This window comes from Pungitius pungitius, chromosome 7, assembly GCF_949316345.1.
Source record: "Pungitius pungitius chromosome 7, fPunPun2.1, whole genome shotgun sequence".
NCBI lineage: Eukaryota > Metazoa > Chordata > Actinopteri > Perciformes > Gasterosteidae > Pungitius > Pungitius pungitius.
In genome coordinates this window covers 14,243,776-14,251,481 of record NC_084906.1, presented here as the reverse complement: position 1 = coordinate 14,251,481, position 7,706 = coordinate 14,243,776, and positions in this window count along the sequence as shown.

Genomic DNA, 7,706 nt, shown 5'->3' with positions numbered 1-7,706 from the left:
AGCCACCTCGTTTGAAGTCGCAGACTGCTATGTAAATCTGCAGTGTTTCTCACCAGCCCAGCCTCTCACACACACACTCACACACTCTCACACTCTCACACTCTAGCAAAGGTGGTCCTGTGATGCTGGATTATTGTTTCTTTTATAGTCTTCAGCCTTTAGAAGCTGTTTTTTTTTCTTCATCCCTACCGCCCATCCTCCCAGTTTTGGTTCGTAAACATGTTTTTGGTGTATAGTCACAGGGCATAGTGACTTGAGGGGAGCAGGACGTGGCAACCATACGACGCCGTCAGTTACAAAAGTTGGCACATCCCCCAAATCTGGGCTGTGACAGAGATGACCCCTTCACACTGCGCCTTTGTATGACCTGTCCTCCAGTTTCTCTGGAACCCAGGGCCAATTGAGTGGGAGGGTTTCCCCCCTCAGAGACCATCACAACAAACAAGTAGACCAGGCAAACAAGTTCCCACAAAACCAACGTCCAAACAACTGCCAACGGTGACAGTTTGGTTGCTTTTGATATCCCACAAAGAGGTGCTTCATGAAGCACTTCTGAGACTCTTTTCCAACCTTAGGGTCAGCCCCCCCCCACAGTTGTCCCCGAAAAAAACAGGAAAGTTTATGATAAATAACACGCAAACATTTTTTGATTGTGTAAAATGGAAGATACGCATAAGATATTAATACAAACGTGTATTTCTTACATGTTATTCAACGTGCGCTTTAAAATTGATGTCAGCTTATTCAGACATACTGCGTCAATATTTTCAAATTTATTGGTGTTTTGCAGGTCCGAAAGAACCATCATTTCTGAAATTTGGTGCTGAATTGGTAAAAAAGAATGGTTGTTTCTATTGTCGGTCTCGAAAAGAGGTCAGGGTCAGTTTACATGATATGCAGCTACCATCTGGTCATATGCCATAGGTATGTTTTCATGTGACAGGATGTTGAGATGATTTGCTGCCGATAGGAGAGAGGCTACATTAGGTACGTGCTCCGTCTGCAATATGTCTTCATGTATATGTTTGTGCATGCTTGCAGCTTGCCAGCACCCACTTTCCTATTACAGCATCATTTAGTGTGGGGTTTTGCCTCTCTTTACACTTGCAAGCGAGGCTGTGATCAATTAATGTGGCCTAGGGAGACCCATGAACTCCAGCAGGATGAGAGCAAAAACACACCCCTAACGGGCCCAATCTATACACTGTTTGGCTGCATGATCTACGAGCTCTGCCCTCGCGTGGCTAGTTTTATTTTCCTACTTTTAACAGCCCTTCCACAGAGGCTCGGGCCCCTCTAAGATGAAGGCAAAGGGAAACCAGATTTTTCGACCCATGAATACATCAAACGGTTCCTGATGTCCAGCTCTTTTTCACTGTTATGGGGCTGGGAATGGAGTCAGCTAGTTTGATGTCAGTAGATCAACACACTGGCTTTTGTTATTGTAAGTCACGAAGATGGTGTTAATGATGCAATGTTAATGTCAAGGCCACACGTACAGGAGTAGAGATCCAGTGGAGGCCGTGCCTGCAAAGAAACTGATGGATTAAAGTCTCGGCTATGCAAACAGTTTTGTTTGTGTTCTTTGATTCAATGGCTCACTTCAGCATGAGAAATGATAGCAGTGCACTATGTAAGATGAAACTCCTCCACAAACGAGATATCCTGCAGAGACACTTGCTGTGATACTGTCAGGCGAGTGCAGCTTTGCAGAAAGATGTATCACAACCGACTGTGTGTCCAGATCTATATTTTCACCACTCAGTCATCAGGTACTTCTGTTTTTATATTTTGTTTCTAATTAATTTAAATCATATTATTGCGTCCCTTGACTAAAAGTACGTAGTTAAGTTAAACTAATTATCAATAAATATGTGTACGAAACAAATATAATGGCCGATAACCTCCAGGTGTACTCTTTGGACATGAATTAAGTTTTATTCAGTTTATTTATTGTGCGTGAGCGTTTTAGATATTATTTTTTATTTTCATAAAATGTCCATAAAAAGTGAATAACGCAAACCCAATATAAAACATTAAATCTGTTTAGTGTAAAAAAAAATTCTGAAAAGTTTCTTTACGGCCTCATTGCAGGGATAGAATTAATTGCTGACCAAAAAAGACAACAAGAAAAGGGATTGAGGGATGGGTTTTATTGTCGACATTTGTTCCCCTGCACCAAGTGCTTCACCACTGAGGTACATTGCATCATGTCGCTGCTCAGAGACATGAAATGGAATTATCCCACCTCCCTCTGCTCCGTCCACGCAAAAGCAGCCTAAACTGTGACGTGGACCAGCTGCTAATCCTCTTTCCCTTTTTTCGGAGCCAGTGGCGGGAGCTGCAGAGGAGCTGGCCACAGAGATACGACCACGAGACTCCGTAGACACAAAGCAAGCCGTGTGTGTGAGTGTGTGTGTGTTCGCAACACAAGAGTTTGACAATGTCCCTCGCACTGAGCTTGTGATGGCGAGTGTGTTTGTGTGTCTTTGCTTGTCTTGTCTCTGCCATCCGAACCCGTTGACAAAGCCTAAGTGTGGGTTTATTCAAGACTGAGTGTGATTTTCTAAGTGTGTGTTTGATGCCTCCCACCTCGTTTGTCTGTGTAACTTCACCTCTGCGGAGTGTATTCTTAAACACTCCCACTAGACACTGTTATCTCAACTCAGGTTTGCATCATGAATGAGACAAACTGTGTAGGTTTGTGTGTGTGTGTGTGTGTGTGTGTGTGTGTGTGTCTGTGTGTGTGTGTGTGTGTGTGTGTGTGTGTGTGTGTGTGTGTGTGTGTCTGTGTGTGTGTGTGTGTGTGTGTGTGTGTTGGGGTGCTGGCAAGTTTGTCATGGACATGTAAAACCTGGTTGCTCATGGAAATGGGTCCAATGTGATTATCCCTGAAGCTCTAAAGTAGCCCCCTAGAGTGGGCAGAGGACTCGCGACGTTGGAAGAATACACAACATGTTCCTGATGGTGATGTCTTGTGTGGTCAAAATACATAAAGCCTCTGGTTCTCTTTGTTTACCTCAGTTGCAGTGTGTCATCCCTGGAAGCTAAGATAAATTATTGAATATAAAAGATGACTGACTGACTAAGACGACATGGCGATCGTGTATTGTAGGGGAGCTTTGTCCGACTTCTGCTACCAACGTTTGGTGCCAATGCAGGATGTAGTGCGCCCTTTAATTTGGGGCACAATCCAACATATTTTACTGTAACAACAATATTCCCATTCCAAGTGTCCAGGCCGAACAAAGCTTAATACTTTTTTTTGCCATGACCACCATCTTTCCCCAAAATTAACCAAAGCTAACAGGCCACCGTCGGCACAGGATGGTCCAAACTGACTGCAACTTGACGGGTGGATTAAAGTATTTTTTTAATTGCTAGTTGTTAAAATGACTGGAAGAGAAACGTTTTCAGGTCAGATTAAAAGTAATCACTTTCCTTGCTGCCATCCAGACTATCTAACGCATGCATACAAACACAGCTCACACAGTTATTTTTTCCATATTGAAGGCGGGGCATCTTACAGGCCTTTTCCGCAGGTGTGGTCTGGCTGTCATCAAATGTTAAAATGGTCCTAAATGATTGAGGGTTGGGTATGGGTATGAATGTTAGTCAGTCCTCATGAGCAAAAAAAAATAATTCGATTTATTTTGATGTGAAGGAATTGCAACCTCAATTTACCCCTTTAGCAAGGAAAAACAGTCAGACCCGTCAGTTACAGTACAAGTGAGAACATGTAAATAAGACATTGTGATCTTGGGCAGATGCGCCAACACTTTTGAACGCCTATTACAGACTGTTGTCAGCTGATGACTTTCTGTTAATCATAAGAACTGCTTCATTGCGGCCATTTCGTTATACTTTCCGTTGAATTGGTCTGAAGCTTGATTGGTCCCTAATGGCCTCCGCCGCTTTCTTTCTTAGAATAGATATACCGCCCAAAGACCTGAGTTGAAACCTTGCGAATCATCATAGGCTAATGTGAGCACATTAGTAGTAGACAGTAGCTGTCATTTACGATTTACGATACCGGATGATTCACATGATCCAATGATCCACAGCTGGCATCTCCACTTCCACCCAAACTATACCTTCTCCGATTTTCCCACGTGCTCCACAGATATAACCACCAGTTGCTTTTCCCCCTTGCAGCGCTGGCTGTATGCGACCCTCCACAGGCGATATCAGGGTAATTGACAGTGACTGGAAATATGCAGCATCATTGAGCCCTGACCCGTGTGACTAACAGGGTTAGGGCCTCCCCCCTTCGAGGCCGACCCTTCCTCCAAAGCCATCAGTGATTTTCAATTTGTGTTAAAGCTCCCTTTGAGGGGCCCCCAGGGGCCCGATTTGATTAACATATTTTATGGCAAGGCCCTTGCTTCAGGCCCGGTATTAATAATAGTCAGAGCCCATTATGGCTCACCATGTGACGACAGTGACAGTGAGGCCTGACAGTGGTTGCTTAACGCCTCTTTAGTGAAGCGGAGAAGTGACTGGTCTTTAATGGGACGGGAATTGTTGATTTTTGGGAGGCCTCTGTGAGTTGCGCAGCTTCACTGACGGCTCGGCCATGGCGGCTTGAGGCTAATCAGAAGTGATTCATGTAAGCGAGTCACAACGCTGTATTGGATTGAATTTGTTTCATCTACGGTTCTCTCCATCACTTATCAGCGGAATGAACCGCATCGCAAATAAATGGGGGGCGGACAATAGGCGGCGTTTGTAAGGGCACTTTTCCCACAGTCCTATCTGTCATGAAAAAGGACACACACTGACACGAGGACAAAGCGACAGACAGTCGCACCCTCGAACCCAACTTCCGAGAGTGTCTACAGTAAGGACATTCCTGCGCCCCACACGCCTCGATCATTGTCTGCTGCAGCCGTACAGCAACAAAAGAGGCGTCCTCTCTGCCTCCTGCGCCTCAATGCCACTGAGCAGTTAAATGTTACCCCATAAATGAGACTCCTCTCCCCTCAGTGTTTGTAGCTGGCTGATGAAATCTGTGCGTAGGAGAAGCCCTTTTCACAGTCTCCGGTTAAAACCCGCAGTCCTTCAATAAATCCATCCGTGACAACGTTTATTTCAACAGGCCGGCATAATGGACAATCGCTGTAAATCAATGCTTTTGTTTAAAACATAAATAAAACTAACCTGATACTATTCAGCAGCAGTGAGTCTTGTGATGCTTGTGCTGAAAGTGTAAGACGTATAGAAACAAGTAAGATAACCCTTTTCTGTGTTTTATTTTCCCTCACACGGAGACGGACACATGAGCAGCCTTTGAAAGGTTCCCGTATATGTGGCGCGGGGCGAGAAAGACATTTTCAAAAGCTCAAGTTTTGCCTTTGCCCTGTAATGGTTTGTAAGAACGTAAATCCCATGACAAAAGCCACTATACCATGAGAAACGGGGAACAGGTGGCCATCGCTGCGTCCCCCGGCCTTGGCCCGCAGACATGCAATCAGCCGGCGGGTTAAGGTTTCAGGGATAAAGACCCGGGGTTTTGTTTATTCTCTATGTCTGCAGAGATGTGTGAAAAGATTCCGGACCTCTAACCTCTGCCCAACTCTCGCACTGGCCTTGGAGCTGGGAAGAAGAGATTGAGGATCACAGCTCACAGGAAATCGTCTGTCGCCGCTCGTTGGCGAAGGACAGATCCGATACGTGGGTTGACGACGAGGCCTTGGATTCGGCCAGTATTCGTTTCTGCAATACTGATGAACCATTTATTTGATTTTTGAAATAGTGTGGTACATTGACTATCTCAGTAAGAAACATTATTAATGTTTATGTGTATTTTTTATGTATTATTGCAAACTACGTTTATGGAAGTACACTCTGTCAATGCATCAACAAAAAAAAAAATACACAGGAACAAGAGCCAATTTTCTGCAGAATAATTTATGGTTGTTTGGCGTTCAGCTGTTGTAAAATCAGCAGAGAGAGTAAACGAATAGTTAAGGGATGAATGGAGAAGCAATTACACCTCAATTCCTCCACATACAAGCTGAGACGGGCTGAGCTGCCAGCCAGGGGCCATGCAGTGTTTAACTGTGCATGTGTTTGACTTTCAGTGTATGTATGTGTATAGCCATGTGTGTCCTCTCCTTATCGATCTCCATCTCTGTGTGCCTGTGCGCGGGCGTGTGTGTGTGTGTGCGTGGTTGTGGGGTTTAGGGTTGTGTAACTATAGGGGCGTGATGACAGACAAGCGGAGGGGAGGGCATGCTAGATAATCAGGCAGCAGGCGGCCTTCAGGTGTGTGGTAAGGTTGAGGTGGGGTGGAAAGGATGTGGAGGGGCACACCATACGGGAATTTTATGGCAGTGGGTTTGGTGTGTGTGTGTGTGTGTGTGTGTGTGTGTGTGTGTGTGTGTGTAACCGAGTCCTGCTTGGGTGAGCTTGAAGAATGCCCGTGTGGACCCTGGCAGTGAAAGAAGAAGCTCCTTTCATCTGGAGTAGCTCGGTCCCCCAAAGCCCAGCCCATTTTTTTTCCTCCTCCGTCTTCCAATGACCCTCCAGCCCCCCAAACCCACAACTTTTCCTCCTGTGAACTTCCTCCTTTATTTGTAGGAAAACAGTTTGTAAAAGAATGAATGAACTCATGCTTTCCAACAAATTCCCAATCCCCCTCATCCTACTTTTTCTCCCCCTTTTACCTCCCTCTCTCCCGCTAAGCGCTATCTCCTCCACCCCCTTCCCTCCTCCTCCCGGCTGCTTTGTAGCGTGGGAGCTGTCAGTGGCGTTTGCTCTGACACACACTCAGGGGCCCGGCAGCAGGCAGGTCCCTCTGCCTTAAAGGGCAGCAGCTAATTGGCCATAATGGCTTCCATTTTGTCCCGGCCTTGCGTCGTGCCTTTGATGCCTTGATTGGAAGCGCTCAGGGGGGAATACCAGACAATTTTTCCATGTCTGATCGGTTTGAAGGGAAAGTGGTAACAATGATGTCAGGGTAAAAGAGAGGCCGTGTTAGTGGTTTCCCACCGAGCGATGTGGACGTGGTCCTTGTATCTTAGGGTAGGTTATTGTAACGGAGGTTTTTGTTTCCCATTCTGTCTGAGTGTGGTGGTGGTGGTGGAGGTGGTGGAGGTGGGACGGTACAACTTGCTTACACACCGTGTCGTTTTCCCTCATAATACAGAAAGTTTTTAGGTTCTTTGATCAGACTATTCGGGGTTGTTTGAAGTTTTATTCACAGTTAGCATACAACAGATTTGACTCCCTAGTTAGCACATTGCATTCAGTTTCCCAGCTGGGGTGTATTTGTTTTAGTTTTCTATTTTCTATAGAGTATTCTACCTGAATTATAACAAATGTACGCTGTTGGTTAAGGGGTGAAAGTTGAAAGTGTCCCTTGCTACCCCCCCCCCCACCCCCCTTTCCCTACCAACCCCCATGGATCAGGTTGACTGGTGAACTATAGAGGCAGAAGCCTTTGAACCTCCTCAACACACACACAATCGCACACACAAAAGACCAACGCACGTAAACACAAGAAGACACACACCACTGAGGTGCTAATGGTGCTTGAAGCCCAGAGCAGCACTGCTCTCCCTGGGAGAAAGAGCAAGAGGGAGAGAGAGAGAGAGAGAGAGAGAGAGAGAGAGATGAAGGCAACAAGGGGAGGAGAGGCGGGAAGCATCAGGTTCCCCCTCGGCATCTCGAAAATAGGTTTATCTCTGCCAGGGAGGTGTCTC